The sequence below is a fragment of the Hypanus sabinus genome, chromosome 9 (genome assembly GCF_030144855.1).
Source record: "Hypanus sabinus isolate sHypSab1 chromosome 9, sHypSab1.hap1, whole genome shotgun sequence".
Taxonomy (NCBI): domain Eukaryota; kingdom Metazoa; phylum Chordata; class Chondrichthyes; order Myliobatiformes; family Dasyatidae; genus Hypanus; species Hypanus sabinus.
This window is the reverse complement of record NC_082714.1, coordinates 48,270,880-48,285,567: the sequence shown is the minus strand read 5'-3', so window position 1 is coordinate 48,285,567 and position 14,688 is coordinate 48,270,880. Positions and strand designations below refer to the sequence as shown.

The window sequence follows — 14,688 nt, the reverse complement described above, 5'->3', positions numbered from 1 at the left end:
GAATAAAGTCCTAACCTATTCAACCTTTCTCTGTAAACTCAGTTTCTCAAGTCCCGACAACATCCTTGTAAACCTTCTTTGCACTCTTTCAACTTTATTAATATCCTTCCTGTAGTTAGGTGACCAAAATGCATAGAAACCTCTGTTTCAGGTTCAGAAACCTCTCCATTTCTTCCCTTCCATCAGATTTCTGAATGGCCCATGGACACGACTCATTATTCCTTTCGTGTTTTTTTTTGCAATCTTTTTATAACTTATAGTATTCTATAAATTGCTTTGTGGCACTGCTGCCACAAAATAACAAGTTCCATGCATTTTAAGTCCATGATATTAGATCCATTTCTGCCTTGCCTTCACGCTGGAGAAGGGGCCAGAATGCAGAGAACAGAAGCTTGTGTTTTGACCTGGTTCACTGAAAATTGCAAGTGAATTGTGGTTGATTGCTTTCCTGCTGAAGGGTATAAAGTGCTGTGTTCTGTGTTACCAGCAGAGTAATTTAAATCCTTAATGACTGGATGCTCACAGTCAGATTATCTGTTCCCTTTTTCCAAACCTGTATTTAGAGGTGAGGATGCATTTGTGAATTTACAGCATGGAGTCTTGTTTTATGCAAGACGGTGATGAAGGGAGCCACTGGTGTTGGAGTGGGTCTCAGTGTGACACACCACCCATAACTGGCGACTCACAGTTCAGGCACACCTAACTTCAATCATGACCTCTGCCATCCAAGTGGAGTCGGCATATTATTTCTCTGGATGCTTTGAATTCCTCCTACACTACAAGTACATCTGGTTTAAGTGGTCGTTTGGCCACTAAGGTGACCTCAGTGTGTGGATGAGTGGATCAGTTCCAGTGCAAGTTAATTGAAGTACTGGGTGAATAGATTGCAGAGGAAATGAATAGGGGAGTAAAATTGCTCTGTGGGCCAGCATCTGCTTGATGGACTGAATAACCTCCAGTGCTATGAGGATATGTGGAAGTGTTTCAATCCTGATAAGTTGGCTATTGATTTGATGCTTATGTTGGAGACCAGACCAATGAGCTACAACTAATCTCTGATCCTAGAGTTGATATCGAGTGGGAAGCCTTGGGTGCTTGTTGCAACAGACAACCCAGCCTATTCGTCTGCAGGAAGCAGAGGTGTCTCCGGTAGTCTTGTTTCAAAACATCTTGCGTGATTATAACTGCTCCAGATGATCATTATCTTGCTGCAGCCCTTGCCGAAAGTATACTCATCACAGACTGATCCGTCTTTAGGTTTTTGCACAGTACCATCTACTAACAAGGTATACTGAAATGGACCTCTGCAAATCCAATCATTTTTTACCAGTTTTGTGGAGAAGTTATTGCCTGCAATGCACTGCCTGTGAACTGCAGCTCTTACATCCCAATTCTACCCCATTAATTTTCAAGTGTAAACTTTTGAGAAGATGCTGCTGTTTTATGACACTTCCGGGTGAGCAGCAGGAAAGTGGTACAGTGTTCCAGAAATTAGCATTGAGATCCTGCAGTTGCCAGCTCTTGTTGTTGTTTGCTACAGCACTGTTTTGGATTGAATGTTATGAGCACTCAGTCCAAAACAGTTGCTTATTATGTCCTGGAAAATCCGAGTCAATTGTGAATTCGGTCACTGCAACATTATTGGCTGCGAAACTGAGAATCAATGCAGAGCCGCTGGGAGTTGCAGACAGTGCTGCACAAAAGCCCTCTTGTGTATGGTTCATTTCTCAGCTGGTTCTCTGGAGATGGCAGGAGGAGCAATGGACGGGAATAAACATGGTGACATGAAGGTTGTAGTTCGGGAGAGGCAGTAAGAACTCTGAAGCATTTCATATTCTTTTTAACTGTTGTGTTTATGCTTAATAGCAATGAAATTAAAATTTGAGCAACATGACCATTTCAGCATACATTGTTTGTAGATGATACAGAGCAAATGCCCAAGGATGGATCAATTTGCGATGAGTATACTTTTGCCAAAAGTGTTGCTGAAGTTGCAGTAAGATGATGATCTGGAGCAGTTGTAACTGTGAGAGACATTTTGAAGCGAGACCGTCAGAAACACCTCTACTTCAGATTGAATAGACTGGGTTGGCTGCTGCAGGATGTACTCAAGCCAGTGAGGCCTCAGGTAGTGAGACTTTTCCAGAATGGTTCTTGGTTGTCATAAAACATAGTGTTCCTTTATGGAATAAGGGATGCCAGAGACAGACGAGATAGCAGAAGGATGTGAAACATATCCAACAGCATTTTGTGTGTGTGGCTTGGATTTCCAGCATCAGCAGATTTTTCCGCTTGTTTGGAACGAAGGCTGTACTGTCTTTACAAACTTCAAAGTATCATCAGCTGTCTGCTTGAAGTTTTGATTAGCTTTAGCACCTCTATTGTAAATGACGATTGATCTTGCGAATAAGACAAATTAAAACAAATACAATTTACAATGATTAATATCCGTAACTGATGAGCCAATTCTGTACTAAAATAAGCAGCTTTCTCTTCAGATTTCAGAATAGTGTGCGTGACAAGGGGCCCATGCTGTTCTCATTGTGCACACTTAGAATAAAAGAACGCTTGGTTCGTGAGAGTGCGGGTGTTCTGGGTCCAGTTATTTTATTATCGGCAGTGACAATTACTTTGACAGTGTCCTAATTCAGATCAGAAGGGTCAACTTGTCTTTTTAAGGTATTACATCTGACTTCTGTGAGAATATTCTGTAGAATGGTTCCATTCAGCATATTAGGTCCATGCCAGCTCCCTGTGGAGTAAATTTCACACCTGGCCAATTCTCCCTCTCCCTTGTTTTCATGTAGCTCTGCAATCTCTTGTCTTGCATGCCAGTCAATTCCCATTGATCCTGTTTGCCACTTAGCTTAATTAGCTTCAGAAAAAGTGTAGCTATCTCAAAGTGAGAGTAATATGTGGTTACAGTTCTTCTTTTGATATCCTCCTGAGACTCGCTGTTCTGGCCTCTGGAGGGGCAGGTAATCTTGTATGGACATCACTTCCTGTACATAGGCTGTTTTTAAAAATATATATTCAATTCCTGCGTGGGTTAATTTGGATTTTGATTTGAAGCATATGCTGGAAAGACGTCCAACTCCATCCTCCTTTTAATCACTCTTGAAATACCAATTTCTGTGAATCTTAAACCTGTGTTAATATTGGTAAACATTTAGAACATGGATATATTTTGACAGAAGTTTATCATTATTGCGATATCATTGCACCAAGTGTTGATTGTTTCATATGGTAGAGTTATGAAGTATTGGGTATGTGTTAACACCAATTGTGAGAATAATCGGCAGTATTAGTATATTCAGGTGTACAATGAATCTGCATTAAATTTAGAACATATTTTACTTTCTGTAGTTTCGCAAGTAAGATCTCATTTTAAAAACCCTGAAGAAAGCTTCCATCTGGGGTGATTTTTGAGAAGGTATTTGTTGCATAGCTTTGTACACGTGCTCTGTGAAGGCGGTAGAGTCGCTGAAGGGACTCCTAAAATTACTGAAAGGATGCACATTGAAAATGGAGACCGCTATCTGTTAGTGTTGGGAGGGGGTGAACTGTACAGAAGAAATCTAATAGAAATTCCGTTTTGATTTCCACCTTGCGAGTGACCTAATGGGTCTTGGCATTAATTAGGTTCAGTCAATGAAAACAAATTATAGCTCTATAAACTGGCACAACCTGTTACATTGATTTGGCGTGCAGGTGTCCATCAGATACTTTGAGTTTAAGTGGACCAGAATTTCTGGCAAATCACCTTGTGTTACTGGAGAAAATCCTTGTTTGAATGTAGCCTCGTTAGTCCCATAGTTATGAATGGCTTTTGGGAATGTTCCCACTTGAAGCCAAATGTTCTGTTTCATAGATATCTGCATAACATGTGTCTCCCCTCTTCTAAACTAACATTGAAAATTACTTTGTCATCAACATATCAGACACCAAGATTTCCAGTTCTCTCTCAAGATAACTTTGACCAAGTTCTGTTCATAAGACCATAAGGCATAGGAACAGAATTAGGCCATTTGGCCCATCAGAGCCTGCTTTTCCACTGCAAAAATGGATGCAAAATAATTAATTTCATCCACCATTATCTCTCCAGTGTCATTTTCCAGTGGTCCAATATCCACTCATTATGTATCTAGAGAAAAGCTTTTGGCATCCTTTTATATTATATTTTATCGCCCTCTTTTTTTAAAAAGCTTCCCAATCTTCTACTGTCCCACTGATTTTTGTTATATCCCCTCTTTTCCTTTTATGCCATCTTTGACATCCCTTATCAGCTATGGTTGTGTCATCATTTCTTTAGAATCATCTTTGGGATCCATCTTTCCTGCACCTTCTGAATTGCCCCCAGAAGCTTCAGCCGCTGCTGCTCCACTATCATCCCTACTATTGTCCAGTAATTCTCTTTATTGCACTGTAATACTGATACATGTGACTTAAGTTTCTCCCTCTCAAACTGAAACTGAAAGGTGAATTCTATTATATTATCTCTGTAAGAGTGATTTTTGGGTTTAGAACATTTACGTTTAGCAAATGGCTTTGGCCACCAGTCTTCTGGTCCTTGATAATGTGTTGTGGATTTAATTTGGAACAATGGATTCTGAAAAGCTGTGGATCCCAGTCCAGACAATGCTGGCCTCTGGGATGGATGTGAATCAGAAAGTGTGAAGTTTATTGTTTCAAAAGAAATCATTGTATGTACTTTGTAAATATGGAGCTGGCCTTTGTATTTAGCACATAAATATCAAGCCCCACTTTGGGCCAACAGACCTTTCCACTGAAAGTGTTATTCATATAATGCCTGCTGTACCACCTTTTGTCGGATAAAGAAGCTGTTTTGTATCTGCCAGTAACATTCTCCAGCGATTTCATTCAGGCAACAACAATCACTGCCTCCTAAGTGTTCCTTTTACGTTAAGCTCCCTAATCATATCCAGTTCATTACACAACACTTAATCCCGAAATCCTGATCCCCTAATGGGCTCAACTGCAAGGTTCTCTAAAAAGATACTTAGTAGGCGTTCTACAAATTCCCTCTCTTGGCATCCATTTCTCCTATAGTTCAGGATTTATTTTCATTTAGCCTGTTTGACATTGTTGCTGGCTCCCCCCCCCCCCCCACCACAGCTTTTTAAATGTACCTTTATATAATTTGGAGAAACCTGACATTTTTGTCATTGCATATATATAAATAATGTGGATAGTGTTGGAGTTTAATGAGATGGCAATACTTAGTCACTGCTTAAGCCTGTTTGGACAAGTGTATTGCAATTTTGCTTGGTGCCCAGGATGTCTTCCTAAGAACAAAGACATTCATGGAATTGGTACCAAGTGGGGATCAATATAACACTTTCTAAAGATGTGTTACTAACAACATTACTGGACGAGGAACCTGGTGGAGACATCTAACTTGTTGAACTTGTACCAGGAAAAGTCTGTGGGCTGAGAGTCATGGAACCAAATACAGAATGTCAGCTTTCGCACGCGCGTGTATGATCTCTCCCTCTCTCCCTCTCTCCCTCTCTCCCTCTCTCCCTCTCTCCCCCTCTCCCCCTCTCCCCCTCTCCCCCTCTCCCCCTCTCCCCCTCTCCCCCTCTCCCCCTCTCCCCCTCTCCCCCTCTCCCCCTCTCCCCCTCTCCCCCTCTCCCCCTCTCCCCCTCTCCCCCTCTCCCCCTCTCCCCCTCTCCCCCTCTCTCCCCCTCCCCCTCTCTCCCCCCTCCCCCTCTCTCCCCCCTCCCCCTCTCTCCCCCCTCCCCCTCTCTCCCCCCTCCCCCTCTCTCCCCCCCTCCCCCTCTCTCCCCCCCTCCCCCTCTCTCCCCCCCTCCCCCTCTCTCCCCCCCTCCCCCTCTCTCCCCCCTCCCCCTCTCTCCCCCCTCCCCCTCTCTCCCCCCCTCCCCCTCTCTCCCCCCCTCCCCCTCTCTCCCCTCTCTCCCCCCCTCCCCCTCTCCCCCTCTCCATGTGGAGCAACCACTGCCAGTCTGTGCTCACCCCCGTGGCTAAAGCACATCTCACAACACAAAGTCCTGACCTGCCCTATAAATCAGCCTGTCCATCTGCAGCTCATTCATAGTACTGGGCAGGGATTTGCTCCAGCTTCCTGGCATTTGGATTCTTGCCACACTGGCAAGTTGCAGCATTGAGAGCAGGGTATTGTGCCAAGATGGAAAGGATTCTATCTAAATCTCAACAGCAAACACGAGGAAATCTGCAGATGCTGGAAATTCAAACAACAACACAAAATGCTGGTGGAACACAGCAGGCCAGGCAGCACCTATAGGGAGAAGCGTTGTTGATGTTTCGGGCCGACAGCACTTCTCCCTATAGATGCTGCCTGGCCTGCTGTGTTCCACCAGCATTTTGTGTGTGTTGCTATCTAAATCTCACCCAGTTGCAGGAAAGTGTGATGTCTGCAGTAACTTTGTCCACTGAAAATGGCTTACAAAGAAATCTGAACTTTGGATCAGCATTATGTGGTACTTCATGCAAATTTCAGTGACATTGTGAAGGAAAATCTAGGATAGTGACTGGAATATGGTTCTGACTGAAGTAATTCTGTATTTGAAACATCCGGAATGATGGGCCACTCTTGTAGGAGGAAAAACTAATGCAGTGAAGGAAATGATTACAAGCTTGCTACTTAAAGCAGCAAGTTGTTTTGCTTCAACATGACCACATTCTAGGGTGGTGTTATCCACTTAGATCCAACAATCTGGGTATGTCTGATAGAGTTACTGATTTGGTAAATGAAGAGTGAATAGTAGATGGCATGAGTGGAGCAGTGAATTGATACTCAGAGCATAATTACTGCATGGAAGGAGACCATTTGCACTGGTTCTTCATGGGTAGTTCCTCTCATGAATCCCACACCCTCTCTGCCTCTCCAACTCGTTCTCTGAGCACCTTCTCCTCAGGCCTGGAAACTCTTCCAATTCAGATCCATCTAGATCCCTGTGAGCACTCTAGTTATACCTGCCAACACAACTGCACCAAGCAGCATCTTTTATGTCCTGTCCACTCTGTATTCTTTCTGAAAGCATTTCCCCTTCTGTCATTTCTCAGTCTTTTGCCAATCACCTTTATATGTGCCCTAGTCCTTAGCTTGTCCCTCAATGGGGGAAAAAAATACTATCTATCTGCATTGCCAACTCCTGGTTTTAAAAGCTACTCCGATCTCTTTGCATCCTCCCCTATACCAAAGGGTTCTGATGACTTGCAGTCAAGATGGGACTGAGCTGCGATATTTGATGATGACATGGCTCAGATTAGTTGTGTTTTTTTTAAGGTTTGTGTGGTTGGTTTTGGGATAGCATGTGGAGTTGGAGATCAGGTTAGGCTTTGGGGATATGGATTGATGGTGAAGTGGAGATCAGGGCCATGAGCCAGTGTTCGGAGTCATCTTGTTAGGTCAGTTCTGATTTCCCTCGGGTGTGTCAATGGGGGGGTGGGTGGTGCGGGATAGGGGCTTGTTTTTACTGTTATTGTCTTATTTTGTTGCTGCTTGTGTTGTGATGTACGTTGTGGGCTTGCCAAATTGGCACTGGAATGTGTGGCGAGACTAGCGGATTGCCCCTGGCACATTCTTGGGTGTGTTGGTTGTTAATACAAACACTGCATTTCACTGTGTGTTTTGCTACATGTGATAACTACATCTGAATCTGGAAGATGAGGAATCCAGCCTTCTCCAGTCTTATTTGTATCACAAAATGTCTCATCCTTGTATTTGTTTTTCTAGCACTCATCTACATCTTCTGTTAAGCCCTTGGAAGGGTATTGCCAAATCTAGATACAGTATTCAGTTATGACCAAGCCAATGGTTTAAATCTTTGAGATATTGCAATGTTTTGTTATGACTTCCTTGCCTCCTGTTTCTAAAATGCAGGGTACAATATAATACTTTCACCTCTTTCTTGTTGAGGTTTTGTAAAATCACTATGAGTATCAACATCAATAAGAGGTACAGTTGGTTGTTTCCTCCCAGAGGGAAGAAGTCTAAAATTAGTGTACAAGTTTAAAGTGAGTGGGGAAAATATTTAAAAGATATCAGAGGGATTTTTTTTGCACATTGGGTGGTGGTATGTGGAACAAGGTGCCAGACGAAGTGGGTACAGTTAGTGTTTGAAAGACATTTGGAACAGTCCATGGATCAGAAAAATTCAGTTGAAATAGGGCCAATGGATAAAATTGAGACCATCTCAAGTAGACAACTTGTTTGGCATTGGCATGTTGGGCTGACAGATCTGTCTCCATGTTCTCACTCCACCTGCCCTGCCTTGTACCCCAGATCTCTTTTATTTCCACTTTGAAATGACGTTTCATGACTACAGATTCTTTTCATTGGTGAATATAATTCTGTGGGCTCAGAACAGGTTCAGAATTCAGTTAACAAATTATTTTGTTTTCTTTTAATTGGCAATTCTTGTTTCCTTTCACCCCTCTAATGAAAACATCCAACTAAAACCAACGAGTAGGTTTAGTACAGGAGATCATAGTTAACTTCAGCTGTCTACAAGCAGGCTTGCATTTTGCAGAGTTGTTCTATGAAATAATTGTGTGATTTTTAAGTGGCTCTGAGCTCCTTTCTAAAATTGATACGAACAAAACTTTAGGAAGTTCTGAAGATGCAGAACTGAATTAATTATCAAGTGCCTTGTTTGTGCCTATAGTGCTTCATAAACATACTGTATGTTTGAAGCTAATGACGTTTGCCTCTGTTTGTTCTCTTTTGCAGAATTGAAATATGCATGTGATGTGACACTGTGGACAACGACGCTGAAAGAAAGCAGAAACTAAAAAGGTATGACTGGCACATGGTAAAACTAGTGGATTTTTATACATTAGAAACTAAATGGAAGCATGCTAATTTGCCTGGGAAGCAAAAGTTCAGAGGGAGCAGGCCTCTTATCCATTTTATTTGTTGAAGTTAAATACTAAACAGTGTTTTAATATAGCAAGTGTGTATACATGGTCCACATACAACCTTGTTCACCAGGAATCGAGTCTGAACTTTAAGAGAGCCAAAATGAAACAGAGCTTCAATTTGTATCTTGAGTCATCTTTTGAATGAGTGTGACTTTATTTCCATTTCTCTGTCAGTTGCTGATAAGGGCACAATTGGACTCTGCTAGAGGTGGCATAGAAGGTGCTTGACTTTGTTACATAGATAGTTTGGTGTATCAGGTGCTTCTGACATTTTGTCAATCTTTGTGTAGATTTTTTGTTGATTTTATTGCATTTCCTTGTTCTACTCCGAATACTGTGGGAAAATGAATCTCGGTAGTATATGATGACATGTATGTGCATTGATTTGTGTTGTGTTTCTGTGTGCTCCTTATGAGCCTCAGGCTCTCAGACCCATTCCTTGAGCTTCTACATTTGAACAATTATGGTCTAGGATTTCATGTTCTGCTAATGCATGTTGTACTAATTCCAGGAGAATTTGAGAACATTCTTGAATCATTTGCATTGTCCACACTGTTGTCTTGCCTTGATAGAGCTCAATGCAGTGCCCATTTTGGGCCAGTGAATGATGGGGCAGACTACATTGGATTGGGTGTAATTGGGACCTCTGGGCCAGGGAGATTAGGTCTGGTAATGCAAGCCATGTTTGGCTATTTGTTCTGCAGTAGATTTGGAGGATTTGTAGAGATGACACTGTTGTTTTTCCTCTAGATCCCTGATTTGCCTGCTGTAGGTAGCTTATATCTCAAAAGCACACAAATTGAATTGACTTTATTTCTTACATCCTTCACATACATGAGGAGTAAAAATCTTTACATCACATCTCCATCTAAATGCAATCATAGTAATTTATTATAAATGGAACAGTCAATGTAACATAGAAATACACTCAAATAAGCATGAGTTAATCAGTCTGATGGCCTGGTGGAAGAAGCTGTCCCAGAGCCTGTTGGTCCTGGCTTTTATGCTGTGGTACCGTTTCCCAGATGGTAGCAGCTGGAATAGATTGTGATTGGGGTGACTCAGGTCCCCAATACCTTCAGGCCCTTTTTACACACCAGTCTGGGTAAGTATCCTGAATAGTGGGAAGTTCACAACTACAGATGCACTGGGTTGTCCGCACCATTCTCTGCAGAATCCTGCTATTAAGGGAGGTACAGTTCCCATACCAGGCAGTGATGCAGCCAGTCAGGATGCTCTCAGTTGTGCCCCTGTAGAAAGTTCTTAAGATTTGGGGGCCCATACCCAACTTCCTCAACCGTCTGAGGTGAAAGAGGTGCTGTTGTGCCTTTTTCACCACACAGCTGGTGTGTGCAGACCACGTGAGGACCTCAGTGATGTGATGAGGAACTTAAAGCTGCTTATCTTCTCAACCCCAGATCCATTGATGTCAATAGCTGTTAGCCTGTCTCCATTCCTCCTGTAATCCACAACCAGCTCCTTTGTTTTTGCGATATTGAAGGAGAGGTTGTTTTCTTAACACCACTGTGTTAGAGAGACAACTTCTTTCCTGTAGGCTACCTCATTATTGTTTGAGATTAGGCCAATCAATGTTGTCTGCAAATTTAATTAGCAGTTTAGAACTGTGGATGGCGTCACAGTCATGGATATACAGGGACTAGAGGAGGGGACAGTACACGGCCCTGTGGGGCTTCTCTGTTGAAAGTCAGAGGAGTGGAGGTGAGGGAACCCACTCTTACTACCTGCCAATGATCTGACAGGAAGTCCAGGATCCAGCTGCACAAGGCAGGGTCAAGTCTGAGGTCTCTGAGCTTCCTTTCGAGCCTGGATGGAATTGTAGTGTTGAATGCTGAACTGTAGTTCAACAACAGCATTCTCACATACACATCCTTTCCTAGATGTGTAAAGACGGTATGTAAAGCAATGACTATTGCACCATCTGTCGATCGGTTGTGCCAGCAGGTGAATTGTAGGAGGTCCAGTGTGGGTGGTAACAAGCTGCAGAAGTAGTCCTTGACCAGCCTCTCAAAGCTTCTGCTTATTATTGAGGCGAGTGCAACAGGACGCCAGTCATTCAGACATGTCACCTTGGTCTTTTTTGGTACAGGAACAATGGTGGATAATCTGAAGCAGGAGGGCACTGTACACTGGGAGAGCGAGAGATAAAAAATGTCTGTAAACACACATGCCAGTTGTGCTGCGCACATCCTGAGTACCCGCCCTGGGATGCCATCTGGTCCCGCAGCCTTGCGACTGTCCATTCTTCGGAAACATCTGCGTGCCTCAGAGATGACCAGGTTGAAGGTTGTAGCGGTGGCTTTCCTCGGAGGCTCGGAGTTAACGATATTGAACTGAGGATAAAAGCAATTGAGCTCATCTGGGAGAGAGGCCGCGATGTTGGTGGAACCATAACGTTTGCCTTTGAAGTCGGCAGTGGTTTGCAAATCTCACCGCAAGTCCTGTGTGCTATTCATTGTGAATCTTGACTCAATCTTGTCCTGGTATTGTTGTTTCGCAGCCTTGATAACTTTGTGCAGATCATAGCTGCTTTTCTTGGGCTCCAGCAGATTGCCGGCCGTGTAAGCTCTATGTCGCATGGTAAGTGCTGCTCGCACGGAACTATTGATCCAGGGTTTCTAGTTTGGGAAGACCCTGACCAACTTCTGGGGGACAACATCGTTGATATACTTCCGGATGAAGCATGTGACTCCATCAGACAACTTGGAGACCTCCTCATCAATGAAGACATTCCAGTTGATGTCATCGAAGCAGTCCTGTTGGTCGGACCTACAGTGGATGGTTTTAACTATGGTCACCTCTTGTTTCAGCTTCTGCCTGTATGTTGGCAAAAGCAGGGTCGAAGAGTGATCTGATTTTTCCAAAAGCTGGCTGAAGGAGAGCTTTGTAAGTGTTGCGGAAGGGAGTGTAGCAGTGGTCAAGAGTCTTATCTCCACTAGTGCTCACCTGGATTTGCTGACAAAACGCTGGAGAAACTTTCGTCAGTGGCACTCAATTAAAGTAACCGGCAATGATGAAGGCAGCCTCTGGGTGTGCAGTCTCCAGTGTGTTGATGGTCTCGTACAGTTCCTTGAGAGCCGGGTCAGTGTCAGCCTGCGGCAGAACGCACACCGCTGTGATGATAACAGCCGTGAACTCCCGAGGCAGCCAGTAGGGTCTGCACAGCAGCACCAGGTATTCCAGCTCTGGGGAACAAAAGGATTTGAGTGCTTGCACGTTCTGGGTGTTGTACCAAGCATTGTTGACCAAGAAGCATACCCCTCCTCCTTTACTCTTCCTAGTGAGGCTTTTTGACATGTTTACCCGGAATAGGGAGAACCCAGAGGGCTCGATGGCATGATCTGGTATCTCCTTTGTCAGCCAGGTCTCCACGAAGCACAAAACATTACATTCCTTTGTTTTCCGTTGGTCGGAGATTCTGGCTCTCAGTTCGCACAGCTTGTTGTCCAGGGACTGAACACCAGCCAGGAGTATGAGGTCAGAATTCAATGCTCCCTGGTAAATAATAAGAATGCTGGACTTACAAACAAGCTGGAGGAACTCGGCAGGCTGGGCAGCATCCATGGAAACGAGCAGTCGACGTTTCGGGCCGAGACCCTTCGACAGGACTGCTGCCTGACCTGCTGAGTTCCTCCAGCTTGTTTGTACATGTTGCTTTGACCACAGTATCTGCAGTGTACTTTGTGTTTAATAAGAATGCTGGGTTTGTTGTTTGTAGCACTTGGGTTTTGCTTGGTGAAGGTTACGTCGTTTCTGTTAGTGATTAGAGGAGTCAACATGGTGATTTGGGATGCAGCTTCCAGTCTGCAGGGAGTAGGTGGATGAATTGGACCTTGCTGAGTACTTTCTCTGTGGCACACAGCCAGAGTGTTTCTCAAGTTCCTGTAATTACTCTCGTCCCCTTTTCTTGAAGACGATCACAACTGTAAGGTCATCAGTACCTGGAGACACTAAACTCCAGGTGCTGGAATCTGTGCATGAAAACAAACTGGAGCTCAGTGAGTCAGACAATGTCTGAGTGGGAGATGGGGGGGAATAGACCTGTACTTGTCACATTGTGGGTGAGGTAGATACCCTTGTGATTTCTCACTCAAACAGTGCCAACGCCGGAATCAAGATGTTGTCATTGAGTCTAATACTTGCTCTCTGAACCTAATACTTGAAGGTGGTGGCTGACTGAGATCTACCAATCTGGCACAGGGCAGATGGAGCCTAGAGACATCAGACAGCTGAAGGCTTTCTGGAGAAAAATAGGATAGAGGTTGGGAGTTTGGAGGCTTATGACCCAAGAAGTCGGCGCTTGAACACCCCTCTGCTTTCACCAATCTAGTCAGCAGTAGGTAGCCAGCTCAAAGAATGAGGTGGTTCTTCCTACAAGGGCAAAGTAGAAAAGAACATGGAATGCATTTCAATATGAAGAATGAGCTCTCTCGGCAAGCACATCTCAGAAACTCTTTGAAAGGGTTAGTCCTGTGCTCCAATTTCAATATGGAGAAAGTGTGCCTCGTTTATTCGGATACACACCCCAATACTGGATGCTGCAGTTGAAACCAACCAGATCAGACAAGAACCTGTGACTTCACTTGAGAAGGGTGAACCTTTCATCCTTGGTGACATTAATCGTGTGGTCAGAGGGTTGCAGCAGTAATTCATCAGTAATGAGAGAGAATGGAAAGCTGTCCTCAGTAGCATTGTGACCTTGAAATTGGCCCTTCCAACCGACCAAGATGCCTATCCACGTGGATGCCATTAGCCCAGTGTAGGTCCCTCTGTACACCTTTCCTGTACAAGTACTTGTGCATACACCTCTTGAACGCTGTAACTGCCTCTGTCACCTCCTTTGGTAGCTCGCTTCAGATATTCACCAAACGCTGGTGGTGAAAAACTTGTCCTTCAGATTGCCTTCAAACTTCTCCCTCCTCACCTTAGATCTATGCCCTGGTGTGATAGTCTCCCCTATACTGTGAAAAAGGTTCTATCTATCCTGTCTATGCCCCTCAATTTTCTAAACCTCTATGAAGGTACCCATCAGCTAATGATGTTCAAGTGAAAATAAACAGTGTTATGTACCCCGTAACTGGGTCACTTATCAGCAACGATAGAGAGGTCCGTTGAAGTCTGATGGTACTATTTTTAACAGTATTTACTGGTAAAAATACACAAAAATACTATCAATGCCAACATATAGATAATATACATCGTCAATACTAAATCTAAAAGCGCGGGTATAATAATAATCAATAAGAAATAGCTCTATCGTTGTCTAGGGGATAATGTATTGTCCGATGGAAATATAAAAGTCACTTTAGTTCATTCAAGCTGCAGCTTTTGGTTGGAGAGAGACAGATGTTTAAACTTGCCCGCTTTTCCTTTTTAATGATGTCGATCCTTCGAAATGACATCGATGGTGATCTCTTCCTTAGCTAAGCTGCCTTCCGTGGTAGGGCCTCAATCCTGGGGCAACGGGAAAGGACACACGTGGGCCTTCCACCGGCTGTCGCTATTAAACGCTGTCACGGGACTTCCAGCGTTTCTCCTGGTGCGTGTCAAGGGGCCGTTCCCCAGACCCTCTTTTATCCCCACTCATGGGGTCTCAGATGTCAATCAGGGTGGAATGATGCCATCCCCCAACCAGCCCACGTTGCCTGAGGGCTTCCACGAAGCATAGTATTCAATACACAATTCCGTCTCCAAGAGACAATGACCTGTTCCGTGGCTTTGTGTCGCTGAGGGCCAGGACAT

At 43.9% G+C, this 14,688-nt stretch overlaps 1 protein-coding gene across 6 annotated transcripts in view; it reads left to right on the top strand.

Moving 5' to 3' along the window:
* The window catches only part of rhbdf1a (rhomboid 5 homolog 1a (Drosophila)), a 373,026-nt gene that overhangs the window by 86,161 nt on the left and 272,177 nt on the right, over positions 1-14,688 (top strand). For all 6 annotated transcript variants that reach the window (XR_009513976.1, XM_059979627.1, XM_059979628.1 and 3 more), the window contains one exon: positions 8,738-8,803. The gene's annotated coding sequence lies outside the window, so the exon portion shown is untranslated. The remainder of the gene's footprint in view (positions 1-8,737; positions 8,804-14,688) is intronic.